Source organism: Tachyglossus aculeatus, chromosome 4 (genome assembly GCF_015852505.1).
Source record: "Tachyglossus aculeatus isolate mTacAcu1 chromosome 4, mTacAcu1.pri, whole genome shotgun sequence".
NCBI lineage: Eukaryota > Metazoa > Chordata > Mammalia > Monotremata > Tachyglossidae > Tachyglossus > Tachyglossus aculeatus.
Window position 1 is genome coordinate 88,740,097 of NC_052069.1, and position 14,657 is coordinate 88,754,753.

Sequence of the window (14,657 nt, forward strand, 5' to 3'; positions counted from 1 at the left end):
CGCCAAGCTAGCTCTCTTCCTCCCTTCAAAGCCCTTACTGAGAGCTCACCTCCTCCAGGAGGCCTTCCCTGACTGAGCCTTTTCCCTCTCCTCCTCCCCATCCCCTCCGCCCTACCTCCTTCCCCTCCCCGCAGCACTTGTGTCTATTTCTACATATCTTTTACTCTATTTTATTAATCATGTGTTGCGTCTATTTCCACATATCTGTTACTCTTTAATGTGTAGATAGCTATAATATATATAGCTAAATGTATAAATGTATATATTTGTACAGATTTATTACTCTATTTAACTTGTACATATTTACTGTTCTATTTATTTTGTTACTGATGTGCATCTAGCTTTACTTCTATTTGTTCTGAAGATTTTGACACCTGTCTCCATGTTTTGTTTTGTTGTCTGTCTCCCCCTTCTAGACTGTGAGCCTGTTGTTGGGTAGGGACCGTCTCTCTATGTTGCCGACTTGTACTTCCCAAGCGCTTAGTACAGTGCTCTGCACACAGTAAGCGCTCAATAAATACGACTGAATGAATGAATACCCATCATTAAAGAGTAATAGATATGTAGAAATAGACACAAGTGCTGTGGGGATGGGAAGGGGGCGGGGGGGCTCAATCTGGGCAGGCCTCCTGGAGGAGGTGACCTCTCAGTAATAACAATAATAATGATGATGATGATGATGGTATTTGTTAAGTGCTTACTATGTGCCAAACACTGGTCTATGCGCTGGGGTTACAAGGTGATCAGGTTGTCCCACTTGGGGCTCACAGTCTTCATCCCCATTTTACAGATGAGGGAACTGAGGCTCAGAGAAGTGAAGTGACTCGCCCAAAGTCACACAGCTGACAAGTGGCGTGGCCGGGATTAGAACCCACGACCTCTGACTCCCAAGCCCGGGCTCTTTCCACTGAGCCACGCTGTTGCTGGTACTTCTCAGTAGGCCTTTGAAGGGAGGAAGACAGCTAGTTGGGCGCTTAACAGATACCATCATTATTATTATTATTATTATCAAAACAGATCAACAGAATTATAGCTATCTATACTTCATTAAAGAGTAACAGATAATGTAGAAAGACACAACACATGATTAATAAAATAGAGTAATAGATATGTAGAAATAGACACAAGTGCTGTGGGGAGGGGAAGGGGGCAGGGCAGAGGGGGGTGGGGCTCAGTCTGGGCAGGCCTCCTGGAGGAGGTGACCTCTCAGTAGGCCTTTGAAGGGAGGAAGAGAGCTGGTTTGGGACTTAATAATAATAATAATGATGGCATTTCTTAAGCGCTTACTATGTTCTAAGCGCTGGGGAGGATACAAGGTGAACAGGCTGTCCCACGTGGGGCTCACAGCCTTTATCCCCATTTTCCAGATGAGGGAACTGAGGCCCAGTGAAGTGACTTGCACAAAGTCACACAGCTGACAATTGGCAGAGCCGGGATTTGAACCCATGACCTCTGACTCCCAAGCCCGGGCTCTTTCCACTGAGCCACGCTGCTTCTCTATCATTATTATTATTATCAAAAAAGATCGAAAGATAGCCATAGACATCTATATATATAGATCACATATGTATAAATCATATAGATAGCTATATACCCATCATTAACGAGGAATGAATATTGAGAAGCAGTGTGGCTCAGTGGAAAGCCACGCTGCTTCTCTATCATTATTATTATTATCGAAAAAGATCGATAGATAGCTATAGATATCTATATAGAGATAATATATGTATAAATCATATAATAGCTATATACCCATCATTAACGAGGAATGAATATTGGGAAGCAGCGTGGCTCAGTAGAAAGAGCACAAGCTTTGGAGTCAGAGGTCATGGGTTCAAATCCCGGCTCTGCCACTTGTCAGCTGGGTGACTTTGGGCAAGTCACTTCACTTCTCTGGGCCTCATCTGGAAAATGGGGATTAAAACTGTGAGCCCCCCAGTGGGACAACCTGATCACCTTGTAACCTCCCCAGCGCTTACAGAACAGTGCTTTGCACATAGTAAGCGCTTAATAAATGCTACCATGGGACAACCTCATCACCTCGTAACCTCCCCAGCATTTACAGAACAGTGCTTTGCACACAGTAAGTGCTTAATAAATGCCATTATTATTATCACTTCTCTGGGCCTCAGTTCCCTCATCTGTAAAATGGGGATTAAAATTGTAAGCGCTTAATAAATGCTATCAGTATTATCACTTCACTTCTCCGGGCCTCAGTTCCCTCATCTGAAAATGGGGATTAAAACTGTGAGTCCCCCGTGGGACAACCTGATCACCTTGTAACCTCCCCAGCGCTTACAGAACAGTGCTTTGCACATAGTAAGCGCTTAATAAATGCTACCATGGGACAACCTCATCACCTCGTAACCTCCCCAGCATTTACAGAACAGTGCTTTGCACACAGTAAGTGCTTAATAAATGCCATTATTATTATCACTTCTCTGGGCCTCAGTTCCCTCATCTGTAAAATGGGGATTAAAATTGTAAGCGCTTAATAAATGCTATCAGTATTATCACTTCACTTCTCCGGGCCTCAGTTCCCTCATCTGAAAATGGGGATTAAAACTGTGAGGCCCCCGTGGGACAACCTCATCACCTTATAACCTCCCCAGCGCTTACAGAACAGTGCTTTGCACATAGTAAGTGCTTAATAAATGCTATCGTGTGGGACAACCCCATCACCTCGTAACCTCCCCAGCGCTTACAGAACGGTGCTTTGCACATAGTCAGCACTTCATAAACGCTATCATTATTATCACTTCACTTCTCTGGGCCTCAGTTCCCTCATCTGAAAATGGGGATTAAAACTGTGAGCCCCCGTGGGACAACCTCATCACCCCGTAACCTCCCCAGCGCTTATAGAACGGTGCTTTGCACATAGTAAGGGCTTAATAAATGCTATCATGGGACAACCTCATCACCTCGCAACCTCCCCAGCATTTACAGAACAGTGCTTTGCACACAGAAAGCGCTTAATAAATTCCATTATTATTATCACTTCACTTCTCTGGGCCTCAGTTCCCTCATCTGAAAATGGGGATTAAAACTGTGAGTCCCCCGTGGGACAACCTGATCACCTTATAACCTCCCCAGCGCTTACAGAACAGTGCTTTGCACATAGTAAGCGCTTAATAAATGCCATCGTGGGACAACCTCATCACCTCGTAACCTCCCCAGCGCTTACAGAACAGTGCTTTGCACATAGCAAGCGCTTAATAAATGCCATCATTATTATCACTTCACTTCTCTGGGCCTCAGTTCCCTCATCTGAAAATGGGGATTAAAACTTTGAGCCCCCCGTGGGACAACCTCATCACCTTGTAACCTCCCCAGCGCTTACAGAACAGTGCTTCGCACACAGTAAGTGCTTAATAAATGCCATTATTATTATCACTTCACTTCTCTGGGCCTCAGTTCCCTCATATGTAAAATGGGGATTAAAATTGTAAGCCCCCCGTGGGACAACCTCATCACCTTGTAACCTCCCCAGCGCTTTTAGAACAGTGCTTTGCACATAATAAGCGCTTAATAAATGCCATCATGGGACAACCTCATCACCTCGTAACCTCCCCAGCGCTTACAGAATGGTGCTTCGCACGTAGTAAGCGCTTAATAAATGCTATCATTATTATCATTATTACTACTTCACTTCTCTGGGCCTCAGTCCCCTCATCTGTAAAATGGGGATTAAAACTGTGAGCCCCCCGTGGGACAACCTCATCACCTTGTAACCTCCCCAGCGCTTACAGAACAGTGTTTTGCACATAGTAAGCGCTTGATAAATGCTATCATTATTATCACTTCACTTCTCTGGGCCTCAGTTCCCTCATCTGTAAAATGGGGATTAAAACCGTAAGCACCCCCGTGGGACAACCTCATCACCTCGTAACCTCCCCAGCGCCTACAGAACAGTGCTTTGCACATAGTAAGCGCTTAATAAATGCCATCATGGGACAACCTCATCACCACGTAACCTCCCCAGCGCCTATAGAAGTGCTTTGCACATAGTAAGCGCTTCATAAATGCCATTATGATGATGATGATGCTGTAGAAATAGATGCAAGTGCTGAGGGGAAGGGGGGGGGGGCGCCTCGGCCTGTCAGAGAGCGGTTTCCAGGGCGCCCAACATGGCGGCGGCCCCGAGGGTGGAGGCGCGCGCGCACGCGCGCTGTGCGTCGGCCTGTGTCCTCGCGCCGCCGCGTCCGCGCAGCACCTACCCCGCTCCCGCCGGGGAGCCCTCCTGGGCGCGGGCCGGGGGCGTCCAACACGCTCTGCCCAGAGGCCGCCGACTCCGCGCCGCCCTCCGCCGGCGCTACCCCAGCGCGCATGCGCGCGCGCCCAACCGCCAACCCCGTGACGTAACGCGGGGGTGCGGGGGGGCGTGGCCGCGCGCCCTGAGGGGAGCCATCGCGACGCCATCTTGGGCCTCGGGCGAGGGCCCGATTGTAGACCTCATTCGTCATTATTATTATTACTCATTATTACTCTATTTATTTATTTATTACTCTATTTATTTGTACATATCTATTCTATTTATTTTATTTTGTTAGTATGTTTGGTTTTGTTCTCTGTCTCCCCCTTTTAGACTGTGAGCCCGCTGTTGGGTAGGGGCCGTCTCTATGTGTTGCCAGTTTGTACTTCCCAAGCGCTTAGTCCAGTGCTCTGCACACAGTAAGCGCTCAATAAATACAATTGATGATGATGATGTCAATCAATCAATCGTATTTATTGAGCGCTTACTGTGTGCAGAGCACTGGACTAAGCGCTTGGGAAGGACAAGTTGGCAACATCGAGAGACAGTCCCTGCCCAACAGTGGGCTCACAGTCATCATCATCATCATCAATCGTATTTATTGAGTGCTTACTGTGTGCAGAGCACTGTACTAAGCGCTTGGGAAGGACAAGTTGGCAACATAGAGAGACAGTCCCTACCCAACAGTGGGCTCACAGTCTAAAAGGGGGAGACAGAACAAAACCAAACATACTAACAAAATAAAATAAATAGAATAGATATGGACAAGTAAAATAAATAGAGTAATAAATATGTACAAACATATAGACATTCATTCAGTCCTATTTATTGGGCACTTACTGTGTGCAGAGCACTCTACTAAGCGCTTGGGAAGGACAAGTTGGCAACATTTATTCTATTTATTTTACTTTGTTAATTTGTTTCGTTGTCTGTCTCCCCCTTCTAGACTGCGAGCCCGCTGGTGGGTAGGGACCGTCTCTATCTGTTGCCAACTTGTCCTTCCCAAGCGCTTAGTCCAGTGCTCTGCACAACGTAAGCACTCAATAAATGCGACAATGAATGAATGAATGACAAGTTGGCAACATATAGAGACGGTCCCTATTCATTCATTCAATCATATTGAGTACTTACTGTGTGCAGAGCACTGTACTAAGCACTTGGGAAGGACAAGTCGGCAACATATAGAGACGGTCCCTATTCATTCATTCAATCGTATTGAGCACTTACTGTGTGCAGAGCACTGTACTAAGCGCTTGGGAAGTCCAAGTTGGCAACATAGAGAGATGGTCCCTACTCATTCATTCATTCAATCGTATTTATTGAGCGGTTACTGTGTGCAGTGCACTGGACTAAGGGCTTGGGAAGTACAAGTTGGCAACATATAGAGACGGTCCCTATTCGTTCATTCTATCATATTTATTGAGCGCTTACTGTGTGAGGAGCACTGTACTAAGCACTTGGGAAGTACAAGTTGGCAACATTCATTCATTCATTCAATCGTATTTATTGAGCGCTTGCTGTGTTCAGAATACTGTACTAAGCGCTTGGGAAGTACAATTTGGCAACATATAGAGCCAGTCCCTACCCAACAGCAGGCTCACAGTCTGGAAGGGGGAGACAGACAACAAAACAAAACATATTAACAAAATAAAATAAATAGAATAAATATGTACAAATAAAATAATAATAATGATAATGGCATTTATTAAGTGCTTACTATGTGCAAAGCACTGTTCTAAGTGCTTGGGGAGGTTACAAGGTGATCAGGTTGTCCCACGGGCGGCTCACAATCTTAATCCCCATTTTACAGATGAGGTAACTGAGTCCCAGAGAAGTGAAGTGACTTGCCCAAAGTCACACAGCTGACAATTGACGGAGCCGGGATTTGAACCCATGACCTCTGACTCCAAAGCCCGGGCTCTTTGCCACTGAGCCACACTGCTTCTCTATACATACAAACATATATACATATATGTGAGCCCCCTGTTGGGTAGGGACCGTCTCTATATGTTGCCGACTTGTACTTCCCAAGCACTTAGTACAGTGCTCTGCACGCAGTAAGCGCTTAATAAATATGATTGAATGAATGAATATGCAGGTGCTGTGGGGAGGGGAAGGAGGGGGAGAGGAAGGAGGAGGCTCAGTCTGGGGAAAAAAAAGCGAGGAACCTGCCCTTGGGGCAATAACTGTGGTGTTTGTTAACAATCATCACAAGTATTATTAATTGGTTAAGCTCCTTCCTAAGTGCTGGGCATTGTACGAAGCGATGTACAATCATTCATTCATTCAATCATATTTATTGAGCGCTAACTGTGTGCAGAGCACTGTACTAAGCAAGCAAAGTAACAAAATCATTAGAGGGTAATAATGATGATAATAATGGCATTTATTAAGTGCTTACTATGTGCAAAGAGCTGTTCTAAGTGCTAGGGAGCCACCGCGACGCCATCCTGGGCCTTGGGCGAGGGACGGGTTGTAGGCCTCACCTTGGAAAAAAAAACAAAAGCGAGGAACCTGCCCTTGGGGCAATAACTGTGGTGTTTGTTAACAATTACCACAAGTATTGTTAATTGGTTAAGCTCCTTCCTATGTGCTGGGCATTGTGCAAAGCGATGTACAATCGAAGTACAATAAGCCTGTCGTTGGGTACGGACCGTCTCTATATGTTTTCCAACGTGTACTTCCCAAGCGCTTAGTACAGTGCTCTGCACACAATAAACGCTCAATAAATACGACTGAATGAATGTACAAGTAACAAAATCATTGGGGGGTAATAATAATAATAATGATGGCATTTCTTAAGCACTTACTATGTGCAAAGCGCTGTTCTAAGTGCTGGGGAGTTACCGCGACACCATCTTCGGCCTCGGGCGAGGGACGAGTTGTAGGCCTCGCCTTGGGAAAAAAAAAAGCGAGGAACCTGCCCTTGGGGCAATAACTGTGGTGTTTGTTAACAATTACCACAAGTATTGTTAATTGGTTAAGCTCCTTCCTATGTGCCCGGCATTGTGCGAAGCGATGTACAATCATTCCTTCATTCAATCATATTTGTTGAGTGCTTACTGTGTGCAGAGCACTGTACTAAGCAAGCAAAGTAACAAAATCATTAGAGGGTAATATCATCATCATCATCACCATCAATCGTATTTATTGAGCGCTTACTATGTGCAGAGCACTGTACTAAGCGCTTGGGAAGTACAAATTGGCAACATATAGAGACAGTCCCTACCCAACAGTGGGCTCACAGTCTAAAAGGGGGAGACAGAGACCAAACATACTAACAAAATAAAATAAATAGAATAGATATGTACAAATAAATTAAATAAATACATAAATAGAGTAAAAAAATATGTACAAACATATATACAGGTGCTGTGGGGAAGGGAGGGAGGTAAGACGGGGGGATGGAGAGGGGGACGAGGGGGAGAGGAAGGAAGGGGCTCAGTCTGGGAAGGCCTCCTGGAGGAGGTGAGCTCTCAGCAGGGCCTTGAAGGGAGGAAGAGAGCGAGCTTGGTGGAGGGGCAGAGGGAGGCCATTCCAGGCCCGGGGGAGGACGTGGGCCGGGGGTCGATGGCGGGACAGGCGAGAGCGAGGTACGGTGAGGAGATCAGCTTTGGAGGAGCGGAGGGTGCGGGCTGGGCTGGAGAAGGACAGAAGGGAGGTGAGGTAGGAGGGGGCGAGGGGATGGACAGCCTTGAAGCCCAGGGTGAGGAGTTTCTGCCTGATGCGCAGATTGATTGGTAGCCACTGGTAGCTCTGCACACAATAAGTGCTCAATAAATACGACTGAATGAATGTACAAGTACAAAATCATTGGGGGGTAATAATGATAATAATAATGGCATTTATTAAGTGCTTACTATGTGCAAAGCGCTGTTCTAAGTGCTAGGGAGCCACCGCGACGCCATCCTGGGCCTTGGGCGAGGGACGAGTTGTAGGCCTCACCTTGGAAAAAAAAACAAAAGTGAGGAACCTGCCCTTGGGGCAATAACTGTGGTATTTGTTAACAATTACCACAAGTATTGTTAATTGGTTAAGCTCCTTCCTATGTGCCAGGCATTGTACGAAGTGATGTACAATCGAAGTACAATAAGCCTGTTGTTGGGTAGGGACCGTCTCTATATGTTGCCAACTTGTACTTCCCAAGCGCTTAGTATAGTGCTCTGCACACAGTATGTGCTCAATAAATACGATTGAATGAATGAATGAATGTACAAGCGAAGTAACAAAATCATTGGGGGGTAATAACAATAATAATAATGATGGCATTTCTTAAGCGCTTACTATGTGCAAAGTGCTGTTCTAAGCGCTGGGGAGTTACCACGACGCCATCTTGGGCCTCGGGCGAGGGACGAGTTGTAGGCCTCGCCTTGGGAAAAAAAAAAAAGTGAGGAACCTGCCCTTGGGGCAATAACTGTGGTATTTGTTAACAATTACCACAAGTATTGTTAATTGGTTAAGCTCCTTCCTATGTGCCGGGCATTGTACGAAGTGATGTACAATCATCATCATCATCATCATCATCAATCGTATTTATTGAGCGCTTACTGTGTGCAGAGCACTGTACTAAGCACTTGGGAAGTACAAGTTGGCAACATATAGAGACAGTCCCTACCCCTGCCCAATCAATGTACAAGCAAAGTAACAAAATCATTGGGGGTAATAATAATAACAATAATGATGGCATTTCTTAAGTGCTTACTATGTGCAAAGCACTGTTCTAATAATAATAATGGCATTTCTTAAGCGCTTACTATGTACAAAGCACTGTTCTAAGCGCTGGGGAGGTTACAAGGTGATCAGGTTGTCCCACGTGGGGGGGGGGGGGGGGCTCACAGTCCCAATCCCCATTTTCCAGATGAGGTAACTGAGGCACAGAGAAGTGAAGTGACTTGCCCAAAGTCAGCCAGCTGACAATTGGCAGAGTCAGGATTTGAACCCACGACCTATGACTCCAAAGCCAGGGCTCTTTCCACTGAGACACGCTGTAGTAACAAGATGATTGGGTTGCACACAGTCCCTGTCCCACATAATAACTGCGGTATTAAGGGGTTACTATTCATTCATTCATTCAATCAATCATATTTACCGAGCGATTACTGTGTGCAGAGCACTGTACTAAGCGCTAAGTCGGCAACATATAGAGATGGTCCCTACCCAACAATGGGCTTTCAGTCTAGAAGGAGGAGACGGAGAACAAAACGAAACAGGTAGACAGGTGTCAAAACTGTCAGAATAAATGGAATTATAGCTGTATGAACATCATTAATAAAACACAGTAGTAAATATGTACAAGTAAAATAGAGTAATAAATATGTACAAATATATACAAGTGCTGTAGGGCAGAGGGAGGGGGGCAATGGAGAGGGGAAGAGGAGAGGAGAAAGGGGGTAGTAACAAGATCATTGGGTTGGACACAGTCCCTGTACCACATAATAATTGAAGCATTTGTTAAGGGGCTACTATGTGAGGGGCACTGTACTAATCGCTGGGGAAGTAACAAGATCATTGGGCTGGACACAGTCCCTGTCCCGCATAATAATTGCGGTATATTTGTTAAGGAGTTACTATGTGAGGGGCACTGTACTAAGAGCTGGGGTGGATACAAGCAAATCGGGTTGGACGCGGTCCCTGTCATTCATTCATTCAATCGTATTTATTGAGCGCAATTCGGCAACAGACAGAGGCAACGCCGCCCCAACAACAGGCTCACTGTCCCACGTGGGGCTCACCGTCTCCATCCCCATTCTACAGATGAGGTAACTGAGGCATAGAGAAGTGAAGTGATTTGCCCAAGGTCACACAGCAGACAAGAGCTGGGATTAGAACCCAGAACCTCTGCCGCTATGTCCGTACTCTATCCACCAGCGCTTCAAATGGTGCTTTGCACATAGTAAGCGCTTAACAAATGCCATCATCATCACTAGGCCATGTTGGGAAAGCATGAGGCGAGTTAATGGAGGGGAAAAAAATCTCAATCAATCAGTCGTATTTATTGAGCACTTGACTGTGTGCAGAGCACTGTACTAAGCACTTGGGAAAGTTATTATTATTATTATAAAGTGTCGTCGAGTCACTTCTAGACTGTGAGCCCACTGTTGGGTAGGGACCGTCTCTATATGTTGTCAACTTGTACTTCCCAAGCGCTTAGTACAGTGCTCTGCACACAGTAAGCGCTCAATAAATACGATTGATTGATTGATTGATTGATTGATTGATTTCCGATTCACAGCAACTCCATGGATATACCTGTGCAATAATAACCACATTCCCTGTCCACAATGAGCTTTCAGTCTAGAGGGGGAGGCCTCTTTTATGAAGAGGGAAAAAAAAGGCACTTATGTACATATCTGTAATTTATTTACTTCTTTATATTAATGTATATTACTGTTTGTCATCATCCCCCCCCCCGCCCCCAGACTGAGCTCGCTGTGAACAGGGAATGTGTCTGTATTTTTATCCTTTACTCTCCTAAGCTCTTAGCACAGTTTATTTGTATTTATTCTGATGACTTGACACCTGTCCACACGTTTTGTTTTGTTGTCTGTCTCCCCCTTCTAGACTGTGAGCTCGTTGTTGGGTAGGGACCGTCTCTCTATGTTGCCAACTTGTACTTCCCCAAGCGCTTAGTACAGTGCTCTGCACACAGTAAGCGCTCAATAAATATGATTGAATGAATGAATGAATGAATACAGTGCTCTGCATGCAGTAAGCTCTCAATAAATATGATTGACTGACTGACTATTGCCCCTTAAAGAATAATAGTGACATTTGTTAAGTGCTTACTGTGTGATAAACAGTGTACTAAGCACTGGGATAGGCCCAGGAGAATCAGTTTGGAGACGGTTCCTGTCCCACACACAGGACTCGCGGTCTAATGAAGGCAGTCTAATAAAGGAAGGCGGACAGACCTTGACGTGTTGGTTATGTGACCGTATTTTTTGAAGCGCAAAGTGGGACAGAGAGCCGGGCTTAAATGAAGCAGTAACAGAGGCAGCTAGTCAGGAAGAGAGAGCCGGGAAGAGTGGAAAAGGGAATCAGGGGAAGGGAGAAGGAGAAAACAGGAAAGGGGCAGAGTGAAAGTCAGGAAGAAGTCAAAAAATGAGGCAAAAATGACATACATAGTGATTAATAATAATAACAATAATAAAGTAATAATAACCGTATTTGTTAAGTGCTTACTATGTGCCAGGCACTGTACTAACCGCTGGAGTGGATACAAACCAATCGAGTTGGACACAATCCCTGTCCCACGTGGAGCTCACAGTCTCAATCCCCATTTTCCAGATGAGAAGCAGCGTGGCTCAGTGGAAAAGAGCCCGGGCTTTGGAGTCAGAGGTCATGGGTTCCAATCCCGGCTTCGCCAATTGTCAGCTGTGTGACTTTGGCCAAGTCGCTTCACTTCTCTATGCCTCAGTTCCCTCCTCTGGAAAATGGGGATGAAGACTGTGAGCCCCCCGTGGGACAACCTGATCACCTTGTAACCTCCCCAGAGCTTATAACACGTAGTAAGCGCTTAATAAATGCCATCATTATTATTATTATTATGAGGGCTCAGAGAAGTGAAGGGACTTGCCCAAGGTCAAACAGCAGACAAGTGGCGGAGCCGGGTGGGAGGATGGACCCCAAATTGCAGGAAAACCAGAACTAGAGATGGACAGGGGTAAAGAGAAGCAGCGTGGTTCAGTGGAAAGCGCCTGGGCTTTGGAGTCAGAGGTCATGGGTTCAAATCCCAGCTCCACCACTTGTCAGCTGTGTGACTTTGGGCAAGCCACTTCACTTCTCTGGGCCTCAGTGACCTCATCTGGAAAATGGGGATGAAGACTGTGAGCCCCCGTGGGACAACCTGATCACCTTGTAACCTCCCCAGCGCTTGGAACAGTGCTTTGCACATAGTAGGCACTTAATAAATACCATTATTATTATTATTAATAATAGTAGTAGACTGTAAGCTTGTTGTGAGAAAGAAGCATGTATAACCACTCTGCTGAACTGAACTCTCACAAGCGCTTAGTTCAGTGCGCTGCACACAGTAAGAGTTCAATAAATACCACTGAGTGACTGCTTGATTGATAGTAGTAGAAGCAGCAGGGGTAGCAGCATTTACTGAGTACCCACGTGGTGCACTGTACTAGATGCTTGGAGAGCACAAAATTTAAAAATCCGACAAGGAATCTACACTCTAATGGAGAAAAAAGCAAAAATATTTACAAACAGAGTGGTTAAGCTGAATAGAGTATATAGATGCTTGGAGAGCACAAAATTTAAAAATTCCCACAAGGAATCTACACTCTAATGGAGAAAAAAACAAAAATATTTACAAACAGAGTGGTTAAGCTGAATAGAGTATATAGAAGAGCACACACAACGAATGTGTTATATAGATTGTGAGTCACTGGGGTTGTGGGATTTGTGTCTAATTCCCACCTGTATACTCCGAATACAGTGCTCTGCACACACTTGGGGCTTAAATAAATAAGCAACTGCTACTTAGCACATTCGTACTTTCTCGCATTGGTTCCCCCTTATCCTGTTGTTATGAGACGGAGACCGGCAATTCTTTCTTCACCCTGACCAAACACTTCCTGATTTCTTAGGCTCCAATCCTATTTTTTTAAAGGTATTTGTTAAGCATTTACCACGTGCCAAGGCACTGTACCAAGGTTAAACCCAGTCATTGTTCCACATGGGGCTCACAGCCTTAACCTCTGTCTTACAAACGAGGTAACTGAGGCACAGGGAAGTTACGTGACTCGCCCAAGGTCACAGAGCTGACAAGTGGCGGAGGAGGAATTAGAACCCAGGTCCTCTGACCCCCAGGCCTGTGTTCTTCCCACTGGGCCAAGCTGCTTCCCTCTCAGCCTTCATCTTTACCGGATCGAAGAGTATTAATATTTTCAATTTATCATCATAAAGAAGCTTCTCCGTCCCTCTGATCACCAACCACACATGGGAACCACAGTCAGAGGTGTCTGTGAGTGTGGGAGATACATTTAGAATAACTGGGGTATTTGTTAAGTGCTTACTATGTGACCAAGACTGTACTAAGCACAGATCATCAGGCCCCACATGGGGCTCACACTCCAAGGAGGAGGGAGAACAGGTGTTGAATCCTCATTTTGTACATGAACGAACTGAGGCACAGAGAAGTCCAGTGACTTATCAAGGTCACACAGCAAGACCGTTGCCGACCCGGCATTAGATCCAGGCCCTCTGACTCTCAGGGCACGGTCCTTCTCGTGTACGCTTGAGATATGCAGTTATATTTATATAAAATATAAATTCTGATGGTAATTTTTATGAAGACCCATTAAAACCTCTGACCTAATAGGGAGAGGCGGTTCTCTGCCTAAGAATAAGCCTCTGGGTTCGTGGCTACATTCCTTGGTTCCAACTCATTTCATCACCAACAGCATTTACTGAAGGCATTTCAAAACAGAACCCCGTGACTTTCTCGTCCAGACTTTTCTGCCAACTAACTTGGTACATTCGATGTGCCACCCTGAACGCAGAAAACATGGTACAGAAACTACACGCCAGATGAATTCTTTCATAATGAGTTATGTGAAGGACAACCACATGCCCCAAAATGGAGGGTTACTCATTTTCTGGTAAAATAGTCCCTTTGAAGCAGGAAGCTACTAGTTTTCTTGTGGAAATAATTCCTTTGCGCTTGATCATGTCAATAGCCCTGTACTCTCCTCTTTGTAAGCTCAACTCATGGAAATATGGTAAGACACTGATCCTAGCTCCCTTGCTTAAGGACGGTTCTAGTCCCAGCTCTGCCACTTGCCTGCTGGGTGACCTTGGGTGAGTCACTTAACCTTTCTATGCTTCAATCAATCAATCAATCATATTTATTGAGCGCTTACTGTGTGCAGAGCACTGTACTAAGCGCTTGGGAAGTACAAGTTGGCAACATCTAGAGACAGTCCCTACCCAACAGTGGGCTCACAGTCTAAAAGTGGGCTCACAGCTTCAGTTTCCTCACCTGTTAAATGAGGATTCAAAACCGGTTCTCCTTCCCCTTAGATTGTGAAGCCCCTGTGGGACAAGGGACTGTATCCGAATCGATTATAATAATAGTGTATTTGTTAAGGGCTTACTACTGTGCCAGGCACTCACCTCAATTTTCTTCCTTTTACCCGCAGCTGGTTGACCCTGCCTGAGAAAAGTGCCCGCGGTTCTCAAATGAGTGATAAGTGTGTTTTAATCGAGTCTTTTTACAGGAGTAGAGAGAGAATAGTTGAGTTGGGAGGTAGAAATATTACTGTGAAAATAATCTTTGAAGAGAACGCGCTGTACATTTAGCTTTACTTTGGCAATCCCAGGCTTACCTGGCATTGAGGCTGGTTGGTAAAAGTATTTGGGAGGCAGTTTGACCTACTGGATAGAGCACTGGCCA

The 14,657-nt window shown here is 45.4% G+C and overlaps 1 protein-coding gene across 1 annotated transcript in view; it reads right to left on the minus strand.

Moving 5' to 3' along the window:
* The window catches only part of PLEKHF2 (pleckstrin homology and FYVE domain containing 2), a 35,152-nt gene extending 30,863 nt beyond the window's left edge, over positions 1–4,289 (minus strand). The window contains exon 1 of the mRNA XM_038744719.1: positions 4,218–4,289. The gene's annotated coding sequence lies outside the window, so the exon portion shown is untranslated. The remainder of the gene's footprint in view (positions 1–4,217) is intronic.
* Positions 4,290–14,657: the final 10,368 nt, after the last annotated feature.